This window comes from Mugil cephalus, chromosome 14 (assembly GCF_022458985.1).
Source record: "Mugil cephalus isolate CIBA_MC_2020 chromosome 14, CIBA_Mcephalus_1.1, whole genome shotgun sequence".
NCBI classification, from domain to species: Eukaryota; Metazoa; Chordata; class Actinopteri; order Mugiliformes; family Mugilidae; genus Mugil; species Mugil cephalus.
The window spans coordinates 22,216,890-22,241,360 of NC_061783.1; the positions used below are offsets into that span (position 1 = coordinate 22,216,890).

Consider the following 24,471-nt stretch of genomic DNA (forward strand, 5'->3'; position numbering starts at 1 on the left):
ATGCATGATCTTACTCTCTTTTTAAAGCTAAGACTCTGAAGTTTCTATCACAAAAGTCAGAATCCCTCTAGGTGTTATTGTTCTTGAGGAATCTAAGTTGACACACAGTTAAAAATAAAAAAGTTTTTGGGTTTGTCAGAATTTATTTTTTTTTGCTATTTGAGGACTTCAGGTGAACTAGATAACACAAGATTATCAGAGGATAAAGTCTTACCTATTTCCGGTTCAAATTGCATATAGAAATGACCAAAAATGTGTTAATTGTACCCTTTTTTTGTAATTTTTGAATGCTTCAACATACAATCGTAATCTTGGGCTCCACTAAGCTGACACTCGGGGGAATTATATTTTATAGTTATTAGAGTAATCGATACAGAATTAGTGAAGTAAAATCACATTTTTTTTGCATTGCTTTTCATTTGAAATGATCCTTTTAAGGTTCTTCTCCTTGAGCGTCCTCCGAGCCACCCTGAACGCCACTTAAGCGGGGGCGTGCCGTGTACCGGTGTTTAGAGAAGCTCATTGGCTACACGAAGTTCTCTGCAATTGGCTCAGTCTGTGGCTGAAAGAATGAGGGCGGGGCTTCTTTCCAGCGATGACTCTCATTGGCTTCTGAAGGCTGGTGACGACACATACTTGCTCCTAATTCGTTCAAAGACGCATCGATCAAAAGTTCAGAGTTCAGCGGCCATTTAAATAACTAAAAAAAGTGTATTTTTCTATTTAACACGTAGATTGTGACGTATCTCCTTCTACGTCTAGCACGTTCAAACAGCTTTTCGTGGACTTTTATGGAACTAAAAGTAATTTTTGGACTGAAGATACGACTTAAATTGACAGTTTGGACCTTTAGCGAAACAAACGGAGCGTTTTGACCTGGATAATATTGATTGTCGGAGCGATATGAGGCTTTTCTGGTGAGTTTATGCTCGTTTCTCGCTTTTCTTGTTTTGAACAAAATGTGTTGGTTGAATCATATAAATCCTTATATCAATGAAATCAGGAGAAAATGAGCTTTCCAACGATATATAGCATGTAGCATTTATTCCCACATACTAGCTAACATCAAGCGGCAACCTTCAGGCCTGCAGTTCCTCTAATGTCCACTGGAGACGCCAGAATAACGCACCAACCAGAGCCGTATATTAGAGAGAGTCTGTCCAAGTTAAATCATGGGCGCCATGTTTGCTACATCAGAGGGAAGATTCTACAGTGTAACTCTATGGGGCGGATGTGTTGAAATAAATGTCTTATTTTCACCATTAATGGGCCTATAAATGTTATTACCAGCATCTGTCAATATGTAAAAGGTAAATATATAATATTTTATCAATTGTATTTAAACCATTAAATCAGATACATGCATTAATACTAGTTATACTTTATTACCCTCGACTTTTACTAAAACAAAACACTGCAAAAAGTTAAAATGTGAGTTTAACTCAATAAAATATAAATGAATGCATGTGTAAATATGAATTTTCTTCACCATATTGTGTCGGCCTTGAACCTCCTCCGCTCTCAAATTTATTACAGTTATTATATTAAATAAAATATGACTACGGTTCATTTCAGGTCACACACAGACGTGGTACAAAAACAATAAGAAGAGAAAGAGTGTAAATACATCTAACCCAGAAAATCAATGTCAGTACGAGTTGCTGTTCGCTAATAAGTCTCAGGGTAGATTTTAAAAAGTAGGTGAACTGAGAAAGAGTGAATAAATGAGAAGAATGAAGGAGCTGCACGGTTTGGATAAAACATACCTGTGCATTCGGTCTTTTCCAGTTTAATTTGAAATTAACAACATATCTAATCCCAACAACACGTCTGGTTTATACGGTCAGGAATAAGAAATGTGTATTTGTAGTGGATCCTATATATGTGGGCAAGTTTTTATCTACTTGTGTGATTTCTACACAATAAAATAAAGAATGAATCTTTGAGCATTCGATGCCTTTGATCTTATAACAGAGTGTTGGGTTCTGGGTAGAAAAGTTCGAAAGCTCTGAAAGTTGGTTTGGAACAAAATAAAGTATGAGCCAGAGATTTTCTTTAACCAGAGTCCAAACTGCCTCTGAAGGAGGAGGAATCGGATTCGTACGGTTCCTTCAGGTCTTAAAAAAACTGGTGGGAGTTCAGGGTTTAAACATCTCGTCAGAAACTTGTGTGACGAGTTCACGTTTACCGACCGGATCCTCATCTGTAGAGGGAGGAAACTGAAACTGAGAGTTTAGTCACAGTTTAATCCGACTATTGATGAGTGTCTGGCTGTTAACAGAAGAATGTTGGGCGGGATGAACATTTGTTTTCATGCACAATCACGTGTTCACAGCATTTTCTGCTGGTTGAGAGAGGAATTAATGCAGGAGATTGACTGAGGATGAACTACTTTACTGTGATGATGAGTAAATATTGTATAATAATTACATAATAGTAGTAAAACAGGTTTGCGTGGCCCCGTGCAGAAAACCGGGCCAATTACGTGTTCATTTATTTTGACATATTTATTCGTATTTAAACATATTTAAATCTCTTTAATGTCAACAGCCGTGTGACCAGCTACCGTAATAATTATAATATGCGTGCAACATTTTTGTTTTTTTTTAATCATTCATAAAAAACTAAAATTGGGGACACTTTTGGAGACAACTATAGTCGGGGGACAGGTCATCCAAAACAGGGACTGTCCCCAGAAATCAGGGACGTCTGGTCCCCCTAAAAAACCCAGAAAACTGACACAGCACCTTTTTATTTATTTATTTTTTTATTGTTTGAACAAGTCTTCTCGTTCTGCTGCTTCATTTTTCGGACTTTTCCATCTTCACCACGTCTCACAGTGACACATTCGCACCAGGTGTGTTCTGAAAACTGTGTAATTAAATATATGAACCATTATACCACCCAACCCTAGAATAAAGTCTTTTAGAACTGAGGACTTGGATGAAACGCCTTCCATGACCTGGAGTCCATCATGGCTGCTGCTTCTTTCTCTTCTCAGCTGCACGTTTTTTCTTTTTTTTTTGTTGCCTGATCTGAGGATTTCGGACTGAATCCGTCCCTGCACATTAAATCTTCTCTGCAGCATCTGTCGTTTTTTCTGCATCCTGTAATTCACGTCTCTCGCTCCAGCACGGTGCCGGACGCAGCGATGCGTTCACAGCTGTAGAATATCATGCATCATGTGTCGCTCGCTCTGCTGCTCGTATGTGAGTGAGATGCTGAGTTTTTTTAGTCGTTGTGAGACAGTCAGACCCTTCGGACCTCGTCCTCCCTGGACGTCGTCTCCGCCGCGACGCGTGACGTGACCAGCGATGTTTAACCGAACACGTGTGTTTCCATGACGACTGCTACGGACGGTGGAAGGTCCTCCACGTTAATGGACAGTTAATGGACGACCCCCCCCCCCCCATCCTCCTCCTCCTCCTCCTCCTCATCATCCTCCTCATCATCATTACATAGAGTTACATAACACACACCCTCCCCCCGTCCTGTGTGTGAGAGTGGGAGTGGATCACATCACCACCTGTACGTGGTGGGTTGTTTCAGCTGTTCGCCGACTGTTGCGTCACCCCCAGACCCCCCCAGACCCCCCCAGACCCCCCCAGCCCCCCCCCTGGTCATGCTGGAGACCATCTGCACAAGCTGGTGCTGTGCTCAGAGCCAGAGCTCCACCATCAGCATCATGGGGGGGTGGGTTTTCCTTCCTCTGCAGACCAATGGTTTGGTTTCCCTCCTCGTCCCCCCCCAGTTCACCAGATTACTGTCTGTGCCCTGTTCCTTTCCTTTCCTTTCCTTTCCTTTCCTTTCCTTTCCTTTCCTTTCCTTTCCTGAGATAGTTTTTTCTTGCCTAACAGCAGATTCATCACGTCTAAATCTAAATTCTTGCATATTTGATGCCCGTGTTTGACTGGAAGGTGAGTACGTTACATGCGTGGGTGTTTGTTTCGTGCTCGTCCAGTTCGTCCTGCAGGGGCCGTGGGCTGGTGGGAGAACTCACCCAGAATCAGTGCCCTTTAAAAAGTATCGACCCCCCGATGGATGTTTACTCCTTCTGTTGCTTTCAGACGTGAAGTCTGCGGATCAATACGTTTGTTTTTTTTTTTGAAAAGGACTTTTTCCAGCTGAACTTGAGCTGATCAGCGGGTGGTAAAGGTTCTGGTTCTGTAATTGTTGTGCGATTGTTGTTTTCTTCTCTGTCTGTGTTGTGTTTTCCTGTCATGGGACTACGGCTGAAAATTAGCATTTGTGCTAAAGCGCATTTACATGAACGACGAACGCATCAACTTTGATTAATGTGAATTGTCCCAGTTCAGTAAATAATGTTACTGTTTATTACATTTGTTCCTGCACTGAACTATTTGAATTATTGTAGTTATTTTGAACAGTGGATGGTTATAGGACTGAGTGAAGGTTTTTTTTTTTTTTGTCACTTTATTACATTAACTTACATTAACTTACGTCACATATACTTTCAACAAGGTGCTGGAAACATTCATTCAACATTTACTCGTATTAATCGCATTTTCTTTGAAGGGAGATTTACAAACTGAGAATTTAATTGTGTGTTCGGTGTGAAAATAACCGTAACTAAAAGCTTTTCCTGTAGCTCTGAAGAAACTATAAGTGTTTACGTGGAGAAAAGTCTGAGAATATGGAGGAAAATGGAGGAAAATGGAGGAAAATGGAGGAGGTGCGTGAGGAGACGCGTGAGGAGACTTCACGCTTCCTTCTTGTGATTCCACCTGTGTGTAAACACGCTGGCGTCTTCAGACGAGAACTGGGTGAGAGGTGAGTTTAACGTTCCACCTCCCGTCCGAATGGAAACCAGATGTCTGACCTTCCTCCTGCAGAGACAAACATCCACACACGCGTTTCCATCACTTCACAGGAAACTCGCTTCCTTCGTGATGACGTCACACAGGAGAAACACTGCTGATTAAATCTGGCAGGATAGAAACATGTTTCTTTTTTTAAAAAGAATTTAACACCATCAGTTGATACGTTGAAAACATTTTATATAGAATAAAAAGTGACGTTTTATGAACCATCAAATGTTTATATCAGAACCTGACAGTAAACGGTTCTTTTTCTTTTCAAGTAAAACATTAAAAGTTGCTGTAAAATTACAAGTTTGATTGTTTTTCTCTTTTCCTTTAAAGTTTACGTTGGCAACAACATTTATAGGTGAAAATAAGACGTTTATTTAAACGTAGAGTTACACTGTAGGATCTAACGTCTGATGTAGCAAACATGGCGCCGTGGTTTCTCTCTAATATACGACTCTGTGCTGGAGGAAGCTGCAGCGCCTCCTATTGGCTGGTGGTCAATGCTAAAATAATATTAAAGTAAAAAGTCTAATTAAATAAAAACTCGTGTCGTTGGTTGATTTGATTGAGTTTCGTAGCAGCTGTATAAACTTGAACTCGGTTAATTAAAACTTGCTCCAGTTCTACGACACATTAAACATTAAACACGACTTAAAAGCCTCATTTCAGCAGCAGCAGCGATAATCTTCTCTAAATCTGTTCGTCTTAATTGATTTAGATTCTTTGTTTACCGAGTTAAAATCACCTTATCTGTTTGTTTTCGCTCCTTCGGTAAATTAATTGTGCAATTAAAACTTAAGTAACTGTGTTTTTAGTAACAAAGCACGAGATAATTCACTTCATTTAGGATGATGAGGTGGATTTTCCTCCTGCACGTCCTTCTGGATAATGAATATTACGCCTCCATCAACATTTACCATAAACAGATAGACCAGATATAAGTGACATGTAAAAGTTATTACATTTACATGTTACAGGATTTGGCCTTTAACCAGTAGCAAAGCACAAATACACATTGAAAATGCATCGATCCTTTTCTCACATGAATTATGACAAACTATCACACCTACGTGTATTCATCGCTCTTAGGGCATAAAAACAGGAGTTATTATTATTTAACAGTATTTTTACAGTATTTACTCCCCTATAGGCTCTAGTGTCTGTGTTATATCTCATTTTAATAATAGTGAGCGTGTCAGACGACAGGTCAGATCAAGGTCTCACATCTGTCACATCTGCTGTTGTGTCTCTGTCTCTCTGTCTGTCTGTCTCTGTGTCTGTCTCTGTCTCTGTGTCTCAGTGTCTCTGTCTGTGTCTGTGTCTGTGTCTCTCTCTGTCGCTGTCCGTCTCCGTGTCTCTGTCTCTGTCTCTGTGTGTCTGTCTCTGTGTCTCTGTCTCTGTGTCTCAGTGTCTCTGTCTCTCTGTGTCTCTGTCTCTCTGTGTCTCTGTGTCTCTGTGTCTCTGTCTCTCTGTCTCTCTGTGTCTCTGTGTCTCTGTGTCTGTCTCTGTGTCTCTGTCTCTCTGTGTCTCTGTCTCTGTGTCTCTGTGTCTCTGTCTCTCTGTCTCTCTGTGTCTCTGTGTCTCTGTGTCTGTCTCTGTGTGTCTGTCTCTGTGTCTCTGTCTCTCTGTGTCTCTGTCTCTGTCTCTGTGTCTCTGTCTCTGTCTCTCTGTGTCTCTGCTGCTTTATAAATGCGTCTCCGAGGCTCTGTTTACCCTCAAATCCTTCAGCAGCAGCTCCACCTGATCCCGACCAGCTGTCAATCACAGGTCAGCTGCTCCCGTCCTGCGAGGTCCAAACTCAGACAGGACGAGGAGGAGGAGGAGGAGGAGGAGGAGGAGGAGGAGGAGGAGGAGGAGAAAAGGGAGGAGGAGGAGGAGGAGGAGGAGGAGTGGAGGTGGAGAAAAGGAGAGGAGGAGGAGGAGGAGGAGGAGGAGGAGGAGGTGGAGGTGGAGAAAGGGGAGGAGGAAGGTGAGGAGGAGGACGAGGAGGAGGAGGAGGAGGAGGTGGAGGAGGAGGAGCAGGACGAGGAGGAGGAGGAGGAGGAGGTGGAGGTGGAGGAGGAGGAGCAGGACGAGGAGGAGGAGGAGGAGGAGGAGGTGGAGGAGGAGTAGGAGGAGGAGGAGGAGGAGGAGGAGGTGGAGGAGGAGCAGGAAGAGGAGGAGGAGGAGGAGGAGTAGGAGGAGGTGGAGAAAGGGAAGGAGGAAGGGGAGGAGGAGGAGGAGGAGGAGGAGGAGGAGGAGGAGGAGGAGGAGGAGCAGGACGAGGAGGAGGAGGAGGAGGAGGAGGAGGTGGAGGAGGAGGAGGAGGAGGAGGAGGAGGTGGAGGAGGAGGAGCAGGACGAGGAGGAGGAGGAGGAGGAGGAGGAGGTGGAGAAAGGGAAGGAGGAAGGGGAGGAGGAGGAGGAGGAGGAGGAGGACGAGGAGGAGGAGTAGGAGGAGGAGGAGCAGGACGAGGAGGAGGAGGATGGTGTGCAAGCAAAATAAATACAAACAGTGTTCGTCCCTTATTAAATGTCGGATCGGGACAGTTTCAGATTGAAACGTCAGATTAAGCGAAGGACCGGCCAGTTCATTAGGTACAGCAGTGTGTATTAGTGTAGTGTAGTTATGATCCAGGACCCAGACGAGGCCGAACACAAAACTTAGCAAAAGGTGCTGCAGACGGTTTCAAAACACAAAAATCAAAAGTCATCAAGAAGGTGACAAAGGACAAAAGGACAAAAGGACAAAAGGACAACTGTAACAAGACGTGAGGACTTTAGCATGACTCACACATGGACAGACGGACGACGAGACACGGGTGAAACTAATGAGGGCGGAGCAAACAAGGAGAAACCAATAAGCAACAAAAGGAAAACACACGACATGAAACCAAGAGACTTAACAAAAAAAACAGGAAATCGTGACAGTAACGCTGGTGATTCAGCTTCTGATTAAACTGGATTTCAGGGCTGATTCTAGGGTCACAGCTTTAATGTCTGTGCCACAAAGCTGTCATCTGGTGTTCCTAATAAAGTGGCAAGTGAGTGTGTATATAAAAGCAAAGTCAGTAGGAAACTGGGATTATTAGGATTATTAACAACAACCACATTTCAGTTTTTCTGCATCCAGACTGGCATCATCACGCTGAAACTGGAAAAGAGTTTAAAACGTGTTTCACATAAACCCTGAGAGATGTTTCTGATTTCTTTGCTTAATTGTTTTCCTCTGTGGTGATTGGCTCACGTCCAGTCATGTTGGTGCAGATGTGCAGACGTTTTAACCTGACGGGCCGGTGAGCTGCTCTTTATTCTGCTGAATCGCTGCTTCTCTGGGCTCAGGTGCTGCAGCGTCTGGACGCTTTTATCTGCTCCTCGTGTTGGTTTATTTTGTGTTGTTGTGCTTCTGCGTGTGTGTGAACTTGTTGCTGTTTTGTGGTTCGTCTCGTTCTCTTCTTGCTGCTGAATCAATGCGTCTCCTGTGATCTCTGCATGTGCTGGACTCACCGCTTTCTTCCAGTTTGTGATCTCGATCCTGAACGTTTGCTCCTGAAATGGTTTAGTGATCGAGAAAATGCAGAGTTCGTTTTATTCTTTGGCCTGTGGAAGGATTCAGGTTGAAAGTCCAACATGCAACAGATTTATCAAAGATCTCTTCTAATGCATAGTCATTTTATTTAGTGTCACTGTACATCTCTGTTTACACTTGATTCTTATCAGGTAATATTTCCAGGCCCTGTAGACCGTGCAGCCCATACATTGTCCCTCCCCCACTATCAGAGTATGTGCATGTATAAGTTCATGTTTTTGGTTAAATTGAGACATGTAACATTTGTTATCATTGTGTTATTTTTATTATGTAAATGGAGGGAGAAAAGGCAGTATCGGCTCCAAATATCGGCTCAGAAATATCGGCGGCATGTATCGGCCCGAAAAAAATCCATAGCGGTCGATATCTACGTGAAACCCACTTAGACACTGCAGCAACTACAGAGCCTCAAATCTCCAGATCCAACAATAAAAGTTTAAAAATTGTCACAGAGATGCAGTTTTTCTTCTGCAAACTGTTGTGCATTCATGAGTTTAACTCATGGCTCCATGATTGCATTCCTCCTCCTCCTCCTCCTCCTTTTGTCTTTATTGAATCCGTATCGAACTGAGAATTAATTCCGAGTCAAACTTCACGCTAAGAATCACAATCCAGTCTTCAAATCGTGTCAAATCCTCCTCGTCTCTGCAGAGGGAGCAGCTGAGAAGTGTGGAGGGCGACGCCTCACGGACTCTCTCACGTCGCTCACGCACACAAAAATAAAAACACCAGCTCTTTCACTTACAGTCCTGAAATCCACTTAACCTGCGCTGGTTAATCTCTAACCCCCCCCTCCCTTCATACCTGCGGGTCCCGGCGTGTCGCTGAAATGTCAGCGGCAGCATAGTGATGAGAGAATCAGCCGCTCTGATCTAATTGTCTCAATCAGACAGAGACGCGTCGTTGGGCCTCGATCAGCGACAGGTTTTCACACCAATGTCTCTGACGAATTCCTCCTCGTGTGCTCGGTTAGAGGCTGATTAACGGGACGGGGGCATCGGCACTCGCACAAATAGAAATCTAGCTGATGTGAGTTCGGATTAAAACTCTTTTTACTCCTCTGACGTTTCAAGATGGGAAGTTTTTCACAATATAAGAGCAACTTTTTATTAATTTGCTTGATCAGTGAGTGCAGTTTAAGTGTGTGAATGCAAATTAGAGGTCGATGCAAACTCAGTGGTCCTGAACTTCTTTATGTGTTCACCGTCCTTTAACCTTGTGCTGCTGCAACACTTCAGAATGAACCCCTGTGGGATTCTGGCCCCATCGTCTCCATGGAGACCATGATGCGACCTCTTTTGGGGGGCAACTTCTGACATTTCCCGGTTTCTTCTGCGTCTCTGAAAGGACGAGCGTTAACGGAAAGGTGAAGCGTGATTAATGAGGCGATGGACGCCACATGACAGCGTATCGGAGGTTTGTTCTGACGCAGCACATGGTGCAGACTTTGGACTCGATTCGGAATCTCTGGTGGTTATTTAGCAGCTTAAATGTTATAAGTGGGTGAAACATCTGCATAATGTGATTCTTGCCTCGGGGGAGGATTCAAACGCGTCGGAGCTTAATTTGATATCTTCATAAACGAGCGCACGGCTCGGATAGTTTGGACCTGAGGTGCAGCGATAAGTTTGTCTTCAGGTAACGAAGAGACGCAAAAATAATCAGATTTATTAAAAGTGGCTTCTGCAGCTCCCAGTGTGAGGAACAAATCTCTGACATTCAGGGTTAATGAAAACAGAACGAGCTGGAACTCTTCAGCTCAGCAGGACGTCCTTTCAGTTAATTACAGAAGTTTTATTAAAAACTGTGACGTTATTAAAACGAGCAGATCTGATGTTAATGTGATTAGAAGAAGCTACAATCTTAAGTTTCTTTTATATATATTTTCTTACAAAATCTAATGTTTTTGTTCTTTTATTTCTGAAAGGTGAAATAATAAATAATAAAATGTCTAAAGTAAATTTCCTGAGAATATTTCATTCACGTTCGTTCACATTTAGCATCAAATCTGCTGGAAATGGAACAGAAGAAGAAGAAGAAGATGAACCAAAGCGTCTCCAGTGTCTGAAATCCACACGGATTTCAGCTCAGTTCATCTTTTCAGTCTCTGTTTTTTTTTTTTTTTTTACCTTCATGTTTCTGTTTCCCTCTCGGAAACTCCTCAACCTGAGAATGGATTTATTCCAACCAGAGAGAATGACACCTGGTTGAAGACGCCTTGATCCTCGCAGTCTGTTCTTCCCTATTAATGCAAATAAATCTGGATATTGTCCTCACAAGAAGGTTTACAAGCTGCTGCAGGAATTATTACAGGAATATTTGTTGTTGTTGTTATGCAATGCAATGCAAACGCTTAAATACATTAAAAAAATACTGGTTGTGAGAGGAATTAGATTCAGTAGATTGACTAAAGATGGACTATTTAACTGGGATGATGAGTAAATATTGTAGAATAATCCCAGACTAGTTGTAAAACAGGTTAGCATGGCACTGACTAGTGATGTGAAAATCTGGGGACATTTACAGCTCAGAGATTAAAAATAATAATAATAATTAAATGTTATCAAGATGAAATGAAGATATTTACGGTTTCATTTATTTTGACATATTTGAACATATTTAAACTGCTATGTCTGTAATGTCAATAGCAGCGCGACCGGCTACCGTAATAATTATAATATGTGTGCAACATTTTTTAAATTCTCGTTCAGAGAAAGCTAAAATTGTGGACACTTTTAGGGACAGCTTTAGCCGGGGGACAGGTCAACTAAAATGGGGACTGTCCCCAGAAATCAGGGACGCCTTGTCACCCTAAAAAAAACAAAAACAACAACACGATACCTTCTTCTCGTTCTGCTGCGTCTTCATCTTTGGACCTTTCCATCTACACCACTACGCCTCATGGTGACGCAGTCACACCATGTGTGTTTAGAAACGCTACATTGAAACTGGTCCCGTCTGAAACAGTGTCTCATGGTGCAGAGTTCCTAACACTATGTAAACACCGGTCTATTAAAAATTCATATCATAACGGCAGAAAATACCAGAATACCAAAAAATGTACCCGACTCTCCTTATAAGGCTTGAAGCACATCAGGGATTTAAGTCAATCTCAGCCTCTTTAGATGAAACTTCCCCTCTAACTCTTAAAGTTCCTCTGTGAATGATCCCATCGAGCTTCAAGTATAGATCGAAAGCCTCTGTTTGGACCTCGAGGCTCTGGAGGAGACATTTTTATTGTTTCTCAGGCACATGGACAGAAAAAAATCGACCGCTCATTAGCCGACGACAGTCAATCAAACTCCAGCCCATACGAACAGTCAGATACGTCCAATAGCCCCGTCCCCCGTCCCCCCCACACCGACCGCTCATGTGACCACAAGCAAATCAATCGTCCTCCTCTTCCTCCTCTCCCGACGTTTGCCCCCGAGGAGCCTCCTAACGACTCCTCGGTTTGACTCGGAGGCCTCTAACGATGTTCTCTTCTGTGTTCCTGCGACCGTGGGAGGCCGCTAACGCGCTAACGGCCTGGTTCTGTCCTCATTAGCTGCTCCGCTGAGACACGGGGAAAAGCGTCGGCGCTGATTGTCAACAAGAACCATTGGAGACCAGCAGACGGTTCTTTAATTAGCTTCTCTGTTGGTGTGCATATATATATATATGTATGCAGTGTAAAAATATATAATGTTGTGGAAATGGTGCAAGAAATTCAGTTCACTATCTCTGCATACGAACTCTCATCTCCCACGTTCTGGTTGCAGGACTTCATCTGAGAACTAAAATAACCCACAGCTTCTATGTCTAAAATCTATTTAATCTTATGTGAATTTGCATTAATCTTTTTGTGCAGTGCGGTGAAACACAAGAACGTCTTAATATTAAGTCTTTAGTCGCCTCATGCAGTAGATGCGGAGCTGCATTCGTTTGGGAACCGGTGTCTCTGTCTAAAAGTCCACATGGTGAGTTTGTGGTCATTAACGGACACTTTTCTGACAGGTTACACCCACGGATGCTCCAAACTAAACCCAAACTCACCACCAGCCTTTGAGAACTGAAGAACCTCCACGGATGAAACGTCTTTAAGAAACTCTACAGGTCAGTCGCTCTTAGTTTCAGCTTGTTTTCTGGACGTACCCTGAACTCGAGGACCAAGATAACCCCACTGAACATGGAGATTAGCAGCATTAGTTTGAATCATAGGCTTTAATAGTTTCAAAGATGTAAAATTAATTTAAATAAAAAAAGGTGTTGTGCATTTTTACAGATATCTACCAAAGAAAAGAGAAGTAAATGGATCACTGCACTAGGAAGACACAACACCAGGCACAGAAACCTGGTGTTGTGGTTCACATTTAGTGTCAGGTAATATTAATTTATGCTGTATTTTTAGTTGAAGTCACACCTTAAGTTAATAACTAAACTAACTGAAACTGAGGCTAATCAACTTTTCAAATAATTAGGTTCTCTAGTACAAAGCCGTTGGAGTCGTGTTGCATAAAGTACTGAAAGCTCATAGTTTAGTATCAGTATAGTGTTTCCTAGAGTTGGAATCAGGTTCATATAAATATCAGGAGGAACATTATGGACCATTTGTTATTTGGTCGTTCATATGGGTCATCGTTGATTCCAAGTGTCTTCATTTGATCTGATAATCCACACTTTTCCTGGTCTCAATGTATTCACTGATACATTTCACCATGTTTTTACCACTCAGGGGGCGTGGCCTCAGGTGGAAGTGAAGTCAATGCATAACCTCTGTACCTGTGTTTCCCACACAACGTTAACACCATGACGGCCCCACAGGGTCGAATACAATAGAATAAAATAGAAAACCTTTATTTGGTCCTCAGTGGGGAAATTGCAGTTTTCAACAGCAACATAGTGCAGAAAAGGAACAAGAATAAAGAGTGGACTGTGTAAAAGATTTTTTTACTCCACCATAGTGAACCAGAAATATTATTGCACGTTGTGCTTGTGTTGTTCTTCCTATTGCATCCCTCCCTTAAGCCACCTCCCCCCCTAGACACCGGGAACTCACTCATGTAGCCTGTGAAGCTATTTAGATGCTTTATTGTCTCACACGAATCCCATCAGGACACATTTAACATTAAAAACGCACATTTTGTGTCGCTCGCTAACAAAAATTTACCAAAATTACCAACTGTTTTTAAAAATCTGACGTTTGTGCTTGAGGAGAATTGAAATTATTTAGAGAGATTTAATCAAAACTGTGAAGAGAACAACTCCAGACATAATGTGAACTAGCTTAGCTTTATAAGCGCTAGCTAGCTAGCTAGCAACATTGGATTGAGAGAAACCATTTGCTGATACTTTATTTAACTTTGCATAGAGAATAGCACTTCTCAGCAGCATTATTTGTAGATTTCCTGTAGGTGAAATAAACAAACTGTCACTAAATCCAGTATCTGTGTTATTACATCATTTAAACACAGGCTGATATAAAATCTTATTCTTTGCTCCATGTGTTGTCTAAATAGTTTTTAGTAGCTGCGATAGCGTCATAATTGGAGCCTTTTAATAACATGGTAGATGAAAAACAACAGGGTTTCATAAAATGATGCAGGAAGCCAATGACAGAGCACAGTCGTATCTATTAGTCCCCGACTGTATAAAAGTGGTCAATACATAAATAAATAAATATTGCCCATTCCAAAGTTTGTCCAAACTCTTCCTCCCGACGGCCATAAACACGATGATAAATGAACAGTTCCTGCACAGCTGAAGGATTTAACAGGCATCAATGTTGGTCTGTTTGTCTGCAGATGTTTAGTTTAGTGGCCACTTCCAGACGATCACACGGTCAAATAAAGTGAAAGTAAATGGGCCCAGTGGGATCGCTCTCAGTGCGGATTCTCCTAAAGTTGGTCTAATTGGTCTTCAGGGAGCGGCCGAGGACCGTTCATGTGGAAGAACGGCTTTTAAACGAGGAGACTGCGGAGATCAAACATCATTTAAAACAATAACCAAGCTAAAAGGTGCCTGGAGTTGATTTTGTTTGTTTCGTCTTGAAGAGTCAACAGTAGAACGAGGACAGCTTCAGTAGATCCTTCAGTCCTTCACATCAGCCCATTAAAAAGGACTTTGATAACAGATGGGTTCAGCTGCACATTTCTTCTCATGCATGGAGTTTGTAGCCGAGTATTTCATTTCTATTTAATGTCTATTTTTACTTGAAGCCAGTTGTTGTGCTTGCACTATAGTTTCATATGTAACAATCACCTGAAGGAAACAACCAAAAACATGAGGGTTTATGGGCAGAAACGTCCTCTATAGATAAGTACATGGACCCCAGGGAGACTGGTGGGAGCTAATGGGTGTCCTGATAAAGAATAAAATCATGTTTAGTTCCTCTGGTGACCTCTTGTCTCCAGTTTGTGACTCTGTGAACTTCTTCTGACTAAATGTTTGTGGTAACTTCTGATCAGTTGGAGGAGTTTGATCCTCAGAACAGAATCAGGTCAGTTGTGAGATGTTGGTGGTTTCCTCTCATCAGCTGATGCTCCAACATTTCTATTGGATGAAGGTCAGGACTTTGACTTGTTCCTAAACGTTCATCTGATTCTTCTGGAGAACCACTGGTGTTCTTGGGCTCCTTGTCTTCCTCCATGACCCAGTTTCTCTTCACATTCAGCTCATGGACTCATGTCCTGACATTTTCTTCTAGAGTTCACTGGTAGAATTCACAGTTCATTGGTCCATCAATGATGAGCAGATGCAGCAGAACAGGCCCAAACCAGGACATTAGCGCCCCCATGTGTCACGGAGGGATGAGGTTCTGATGCTGGAACATTTAAACCAAACTGTTCTACTCTGGTCTCATGTGTCCACTAAACATTGTCCCAAATGTTCTTTTTGGACAGAGATCAGTGTCTTTGGTTGTTGAGTCGATTCTTTTAGCTGCTTAGAAGTTCCTCTGGGTTCCTCTGGGTTCCTCTCAGACTAGTATGGAGTGATGTTTGTTGGAGAACCACTCCTGTGGAGGGTAAAAAGAAAAAGACTGGTCATTAACTTCTGAATTTAGAGTTTAAATCAAATGTGACACAGCGTCAGATTAATGAACCCCTGTTTACAAGCCCCCGATTCACTTTAAATTAGGCACCAATTAGACCAACGAGCCAAAAAGCAAACAACATGCAACGAAATAACACGGTGCAACAAAACCGCGGGATCGCTGAAGTTCGTCTCTTTGCAAACTTTAGTCCTCACGCTGAGGGACCCCTGCAGACTCAAGGTGCTGCAGACTGAAGTATTTATTACGCGCAGCGTTTGATAGATCGTCAAATTAAAAGCGGTGACTCAGGAATCATGCAGGGAGGCAGAGTGTGAAAGGGCTCAGCCATTCGCCGTCACTGTACTCGTTCCTCCTCTAATGACTGTCTATGGAACGCTGCCTGTGTGAATGAATGTTAATGGCTTTCTGGGAAAAGATATTTGAAGGAGCTGTCGCCTACGATGAGGAGCTCGCCTCCACATACAGTATGTAAATATATGGAAATCCTATGCGTGTGCCGATAACACAAACACTCGTTTAGGAGGAACATGGATGTAAATACACTTAACTAATTCTCCTCCATCGTACACGTTCTCTGAATGTTCGTCAACCAGTTTGCTACGCTCCATTTACCGTCTCATTTGCTCGCTGAACCATCCCTCTCTCTTTTTTTTGTGCATTTTTTTTTTTTCTCTCGCCCCCACCTCTAATTAACACTGTGTTGCCTGCGTGCTCTGCAGCTAATTACAGCGGCTGACATGGCACCGCGATATAAACGAGGAGTGATGCAGGTCAACGCTCTGCTCACAATTTGCACCTCGCTGCCGTTTGCGAGGTTAGAAAAGAAGAGAAAAAAACATCTGACAGCTCTTATTCTGTTGAGAATTAACTTTCATACCTGATTTCATGTTGTTGTTTAGTAAAAATAAAACGTTAGTGTTGCCCTGCTGTGATTTGCTGCTCCCAGGTTTGTTACGATAAAGAGATGTTAGGTCATGGGGACGAGTGGGTTCATAGTGATTTCGGCATTGACCTGTTTGTCTGCATGAGTGTGTGTGTGTGTGTGTTTGCATGCATGCATGTGTGTAATTTAGGGTTTTTCTGTATCTTCTATACTATATTTATACTATATCTATAATATATCTGTTATCTTTTTACTTTAAAGACAGAGAGAATGAGTCTGAATGTGGAAAAAAAGCCAAAGTGCAGCATCAGTTTCAGTGGATTTCAGTGGGTTTTAATAGGAGTGATAACAGGAGAAATAATCAAACTTTTGACATTTGTGATTAGTACTGAAGTGGATTAAAAGATTCATTTAAAAAAGTAGAAAAAATATTAACATATGCTACTTTTAGGGCGTTTTTGAAGACACTTTTGTCCCTTAATGGTAACAACGTAACAATTCTTGTAATTTGGGAACTGCAAAAAAAAAAAAATAAAAATAAAATTAAAAAAAAAAAAAAACATTAAAAATCATTGTTGGTACCAATCATTGGCATTTCCAAGGCTCTAATAATTCCCCCAAGAAAAATCCACTTTGCATTTAGATTATTAAAAATATTCCAGTAGTGAACAGTTTGGTTTTAATTATAAACCCCTTCATGACCTACATCACTGTGACATCACAACGTTAGCTGGAGGCTAAACAGAGGGAAGCTGGAGGCGAACACTGTCACTGTCAACCATGAAAACTTCGTCTTGTCGTATTTTTGGAGCCAGAACTGAAAAAGCAAAAACACTAACTTGAAGTCTTATCACATACCAGCCACTGCCAGACGTAGACAACTCTGGTTGAACGCGATTAAAAGAAAAGACCAGAGTGAGACAATCAATAACAATCACTTGTAACGTAGATTTGACATCAGGTCAGATTAATATGTAACACATCATCAGTTTCAGGCTGGACAACGTTATGGGTTCGACTAAATTGAGACTGAAATCAGATTTAGTTAATCATTATTTGGGGGATTCTTGTTGCACGTTAATGCTAATGCTAACTGCTAACTATCTATGTTACCCTCCACCCTACACACTTACTTCTTGTAAAATCTTTGTTGGAGAGGCTTCACTTGATAAAGACAGACCATAACTCCGCCTGCAAGTGGTTTGTCCTCCAGCCAATCAGAGCCATTTTACTGGAATTCAGTTCAACATAGCTCAGATGATGCGTTTGAGGACCGTTGTTCTTCTACTCCATCGCCATATTAAGTCCTTATCTTTATCTGGGTCCTTATCTCATTTATCTCAGGTTTTAGTCTCCACCACAAACATTTAATCATGAGGGAAAGTTTCCCATAAGCTCGAGGGTTTTCTGTTTCTAGGAAAAAGTGCCTCCTCCCCCCATTAATATTATTTCCTGTGGTGTCTGTAGAGGCCCCTGTTCTCCTGTTAGTCATGAGTTACCCTCTTACATCATCACTGCTTTACCTCTGTATTATCTCACTCATGAATTCTTCCTTGATCCTTGACCTCCCACTGCTCAGCTCCTCCTTCCTCTGCATTCATTATCCTCCTCCTCCTCCTCCTCTTATTCATCATTTGCACTAGTTTGCTCCCTCTTTTTCAAAACATCCATCCTTTTTTCCTTTTCCAACTGTACTACTTGCTTTTCATTTTCCCTTTTAGCCTCCTGAACACCCATCTCATGACCTGCGTGTTTCATTTTTTCCGAAATGCAGTCATCCACTCTCTTCCCTCTCCATACTTAATAATAGTTTCCTTTCACATTTCAGATTCTTGATCAAACTTTATTTATAGAGAACTTTTCATACACACGGTGCATCCCAAAGTGCTTTACATAAAAAAACTATTTGAAAAACGCTGAGGAATTTAATAGCAGTGAGGAAACATTATCCCACCCTCACCATCTTGAAGTTGAGGAAACACTAGAGACATAAAAATAACTACAATAAAACTATAACTATAAGAAATAAAATAAAATTAAAATGTATACAATAAATAATAAAAATAATAATAATAAAATAAGTTAAAATTAGTTCAAAGTTAGACTAAAAAGATAAAATCTTAAATTAATAAGTAACTAAAATAAAATAACCAGGCTAAAATGTAATAAAAATAAATAAATAAATAAAAATAAATTTTGAAAAAATCAGTCAAATAATGTATATATATATGCACACACCTACATATAAAATTATAAAACAATAAAATTCAATAACCACACTAAAAGGAAAATAAAATTCAGCTGAAAGCAAGATTAAAAAGGCAGGTCTTTAGTTTGCTTTTAAAAATGTCCACATCATCTGTTTCCCTCATTCTTGTATTCTTCTTACTTCCACCTACACGTCTCCTCTGTCTCAGGTTACGAATAAACTGTGATTTTGGATAAAAAGAGTTTCTTTTTAAGAACCTCTCTCTCTCTCTGTTGCCTTGGTCACAAACCTTCGTTGACTTTTGTTCTGCTGTAACAATGTCACCACACATCCTGCGTAGTTTCCACTACAGCCACAAGGGGGCGCTATCACTTCAGTGTAACCGTGTTTGTTTTATAAATATATACACATATAAGATGGTTAACAATTTCATTAAAATAAAATAAAATAAAACTGTGCCTCTTTACAAGCAGCTCACACACACACACACAAGACATGTGAGGTTGTGTTGCTCTGTCGGCTCCTTTGCAGCAGCTTCACCGGCTTCTTTCGGGTTGTACGTTGTCACGGTAACGGCCGCTGGAGGGAGGGGGGGTGGGAGATGGGGGGGGGGTGCAGAGAGGGAAGAGGGGATGCACTGTCATGCATGAGCAAGTGTAGGTGTGTGTGTGTGTGTGTACGTTGAAGCATGTTTGTAGTTGACGAGCTTGTAAAACTTGAAGTGTGTGTGAGTCTGTATGTGTGTGTGTGTGTGTGTGTGTGTGTGTGTGTGTGTGTGTGTGTGTGTGTGTGTGTGTAACGATGCACAGAAAAGTGATGTCGTCTCTAAGTGTGTGTGTGAGAAGCAGAGATAATTAGAGCGAGAGGATGTTATTTGCACCGTCACCTTGCATGACTACTACTGTGTGGGTGTTTGCTTTGTACCTCAGGATCAGGCTCAGGTGTGTGTGTGTGTGTGTCTGTGTGTGTGTGTGTGTGTGTGTGTGTGTCCTGTTTGACAGCCACATCCTTTTACATTAGTATTCTGCAGAGCTGCTTTTGGCCACGTCCGCCTTTTTCTCACATCAATATTCATGCATGTCAGAGACGTTTTTTTTCCCGCGTGCCTCTGTGCTCATGCATGTGTGCGTCGCATTAGCTGAAGGTAGAACAGGCTTATGATGCACACTCCAGCCATGTGTGTGTGTCTGTGTGTGTCTGTGTGTGTGTGTGTGTGGATGGACCGGAGGAAGAAGGAGCTGGTGTTCTGAGGGAAAAAAAAAAAAGGAAAAGATGGAGAATGCACATAAATCTGTCTGAGAACGGATTGTAAAGAATTAAAGAGAGCGTGAAAGAAGTGCTCCCGCGCTCCGCAAACATCCAGGAGACGCACAACAACATCCTTAATCCTTAAATAGAGGAGCCACCAATGCAGAACTAATGCAACACTAATACAAAAAAAAAAATGTATGGTAATAATATGAAAATCCAATAAAGTGGAGTGGGTATAATGGCCTGGAGATAGCAAAGCGTGAACCGATCCGAGCCCTGTGAAATATTTACATTCATTTTATTCAAACCCAGAAGATCCAGGTATCAGCAGCTGCACTTCTGCTAAACAAAACTGAGATTTCTGACATTTCAAGTGCTTTTGAGGTACTTTGTTTCCATTAAAAGGTATTTTGCAAATTAGTTCAAATGAACTGGTCACGTGACCCCCAGTGAAAAAACCTTTGTTTCCATTGTGATGAACTTTTAAATGGATTCGTTTGAAAAGTCGTGAATGAAGCTGGACAGGTGCTTTGAACCTACAGGGTCTGATCAGGGTCTGGGTTTTTCCTAGATTCACACAGACCACGTGGATCTTCGGACAGTTAATGACGAAGGACTGAGACCATGATGGATACGTTGGTGGTGGTTTCATGCTTCATTAACTCAGGAGTGAAGTCCAGAGCTCGGCTGCTCTGTGCGGATCTAAATTTAGTTCATGGAAAAGGAAGGAGCGAAAAAAAAAAGAGCATATTTTAAACCAAGCCCCAGTGAATCCTCTAAACTCCTACTTACACCCAAATGTCATATATATATGTGTCTGTGGGAAATCAAAGTGTGATTAGAGGTGAAGTTTCATATCTTGTTTGGTGCAGATTCCATCATCGTCGCCGTCGCCGTGGTTATTATGAGCAGCAGCGTTGGTGTTGGTGCTGGTTTAGCACGAGGCTGCAGGGCTTTAATTGGCTGCTCCGCTACACGGGGTTAGCCTCATTTTTGGGCCTTGTTATCTCGCTGAGGCTAAGCGACGGTGTGTGTGTGTGTGTGTGTGTGTGTGTGTGTGTGTGTGTGTGTGTGTGTGTTATGTCATCGAGGTGAAGCTGTAACAACGTTCGCTATCACACGGACCCACAGGAAAAAAAAGTTTGGCTCCTTCGGCTTCGGATGATTCAAGAGACGGAACTTGCCACAAAGTTCCTCCTAAAAAATAAATAAATATATAAAAAAAACACCTACAGTCTCGTCTGTTTGTCTGATGCATGAATTAAACCATATATTTTTTTCTGGGCTGATTAATGAGGCAGCCAGTCTGGAGGTTTGAGTCTTTGAGGTCAGTAAAGCCGGATTAAGCAAAGCTCCAGTTCCACGTTATTACGTAATCTCAAGGCAAGTTTTGCGGCCAAGTGTTCACTGTAAGTTATTCTGTATTTACTGGGCTGTAATTCAAATATATGTATGTTTTTAATCCTACATAAATCTACTTTCACGGTAAAGTTTTCAAATTTCAGCAGAGGGTTCAGTGCAGCGGTTTTTAACCTCGGAGTCGCCTGGAATGTCTAGTAAATAATAATCATAAATAATGAGAATATTTTTTTATTATTATTCTTTTTGAAAATTAAAACACCGCACACTATTCAAAACAACTATATCCTGTCCTATACTTTCACTTTCTCCAATATAAATCTGAGTCAAATAAAATATCTGAGTCGACACATCATAAAGTCTTCATGTCGCACTCAGCCTGGACACACTTTTTCACACACGTTCACAACAATAAGTATGCGACGCACAAAACGTAACTATGACGTAACCACGTAAGCACTGATTTAGTATATTATAGTAGAAGCACTTTCATTCTTCTTTCTTCTTGTGGCCAGTTTAAGATGCTGTAGCAGCTTTTTCTTCATAATTAGTTAAATGAGAAGTTGTTCGTCCTAATTTTGTAAATACAATATTATATAAATAAAATAAAATGGTCACTCTGTGAACTGATCCTGCTTCTCTCTGTGTTTGTAACAAACGAGCAAAAACTAGAAAAGGTTAAATACAAATGAATAAAAACAACCTTGATAGCAGATTTCTGATGATATCTACATGAATTCTCTATTTCCCTCTCATTTCTGTATCTACAGCTGAGATATTCTGCTTTTTTTAATTCAGGAAAATGAGCCAATATTACATATCAGTGAGGTAATGTATGTAATATATACTATAATATGTGATATTGGCTCATTTTCCTGACATTTTCCTGACAAAAGCATATATTTCAGTTTGATTTACTTGATTGGGTTCTCGTCTACTTTCAGGGAAAATCCACTGAGTCATTTTTTTTGCAGAAATGTGGAAAATCATCTACCCACTCCTTCACACAGACTTGTCCCACACTCTGGGACTAACCTGGTGTCCAGTACCTACCAAAGCTCAAGTTTCCACATTGATACAAAATCCAAAGGCGATATGCAGAGTACACTGAAATAAAGTGTTAGCACTTATTATTGGGCTGCAATAGAGAAATTATAGAGATTTATAGCTTCATATATCTGATTGGGTCATTTGTGCATATAAATTTCATCCACCCAGGTCCTGCTTAAGAGATACTAAATACTGTGCGTTTCAGACCGGACCAACATCATGTAAAAACAGTAGGAACTGGAGGAACTTCCTGCACCTCGTTTGAGGCCGACTGTGTGTGTTCTTGTGTTTCTGCTCGGAGCAGATTATGGTAATAGGACCATGATGGGGTTTAGAGGAAGGAACGGGAGGAAACACTGTGGCTGTGAGCTGAGATGCTCTGCTGCCGGTCTGGGAGGAGGATTTATGGTCCGTACGCCTTCATGGAAAAGGTATCTGCTCCATCTCGCTCCACGCTCCTAATCGTTGTGGTCCTTTAAAGCGCCTCCTGTTTCAGCCTTTTCCATTTTCCTTCATTCACCCTCCACTCCAGACGATGACTTCTTCTCCATCTCATCATCTTCTGCCTCCCAGAACTCTCTCTCCTTTGACCTCCTCGGATACTCGCCTCCCTCCTCGCGCCGTCATCTGTCCACTGCAGGATTTCAGGTTTCCGCGGGCAGAGCTGGGAGTCTGGAGAGGACTTCAGGGAATCAGGGAACGGAGAGAGGACGGAGGACTCTGGTACCAGATGAGATGAGGAGGTGGTGGAGGAGGAAGTACGGAGGGCTTTTCACATCCGAGCCAGATGCTTCAGACGCTCATTAGCCATGAAGGAATAGTAAATGTACCAACATCTGTGTCACTAATTGCACAGGGCTTAAAAAAAAAAAACTACCCTTATTTCTCTTTCAAATAAATCTGCCTCAGTCTCACGAGGATGTTTGAGAGAGGAACCCAAAAAGACGTTTGCAAGAAGTGAAATTGGAAGGAAATGCCACAAATCTCTGGAACCAATCCTCTCATGACTGGACATAGAAATATAATAAACTGAGTCTGGACCTTGTGAATGACGCCTTATTGCTGCACCGGAGCTGTACTCTGTGGTGGAAGTGGTACTGAAAGCTGACAGCCAATAAAATTCATTTCCTTTAGTCAGATTTGTCCTAAGTGACTGAAAAGAACTCGAAGGGCGACACATTTGACTTCATTTACTCTTAACTCGTGGTTATTTCTCCTTTTCTTCAAGGCTAAAAAAACAAATTGTTCCTCCTTGAAAAGCCAGGCAGCCCTTTCTAAAAAAAACAACTAAGACGGTTCAAAATACTCAACAGATTAAACCACATACACACCGTCAAAAATATTTACAATGAGCTTACAGGAAAATAGGAACTTTCCAAAATGTGGCGAAACCGATGGAACTTTGTTCGACCTAAAATAAAAGACATAATAAAACAGGCTTCAGACCATAGTGACATAACTGTTCCACTAACACCAGAGTCATGTATATGAGGAGATTTACATCATTTCTCATTGTGCACGATCACAAAGAAAATAATTACGAACGCTTGGATCTGTTCAAAAAGCTCCAATAGAGAAGGAATAAGTCACTGAGGCGATGGATGTGGTGAATTTAGAAAAAGTGGCCTTAAGGTGGGAAAATAATGAGGAGGATTGTGTTGAAATTTGGACCCATTAGAAAAGTATTTAGGGTCATTATGATACATACATATTGCACATTCAGATTTTTTAATGAGATGTGGTGCTGAGAGAAAAATGCAGCACATCTAAAGCTCACAAATTAACACACACGACTCACTTCTTGACAAATTATGTTGAAATGGGGTCAAAAAAGAAACTGGATGATCGTTTTTAAGACGTAGTTAAACTGAATTGAATTAAACACAAAAGTGCGTCACTGCTACATCCTTAAAAAATGAACATCCAGTTGATTTACAACCTTTCTGATACTATTTGCTCTTATTTACAGTCTTCATGCTAAGCTAAGATAAGCTAAGCTGTCGCTGGATGTAGGGGATAACTCTTGCCAACTTTTCTAAAATGTCAAACATATGATTTTTAATAATACTGTGTAAAGATTAAAATGTTTAATCAGATTAATATCAGGGTTGCTGTGGATTAATTTAGATTAATCGCGATTAAATATCGTTAAGTTTTAATCTATATTAATCGCGATTCATTTTGTTTCATGAGCAAACAGACCCCAAAAAGAAGGGAATATATCTGCACGTAACGTGTCGTCTGGTCTTTGTCTTGGTTTTGTCAGAATCTGTCAGATTGTCAGATGACT

The 24,471-nt window shown here is 41.3% G+C and overlaps 1 long non-coding RNA gene across 1 annotated transcript; it reads left to right on the forward strand.

The window, feature by feature from the left end:
• The first annotated feature begins 735 nt into the window (after window positions 1-735).
• On the forward strand, window positions 736-23,335 carry LOC125020487. The gene is made up of 3 exons (XR_007114211.1): window positions 736-917; window positions 12,393-12,491; window positions 22,755-23,335. It is a non-coding gene; the product is annotated as an uncharacterized LOC125020487 (long non-coding RNA).
• The last annotated feature ends 1,136 nt before the right edge of the window (window positions 23,336-24,471 follow it).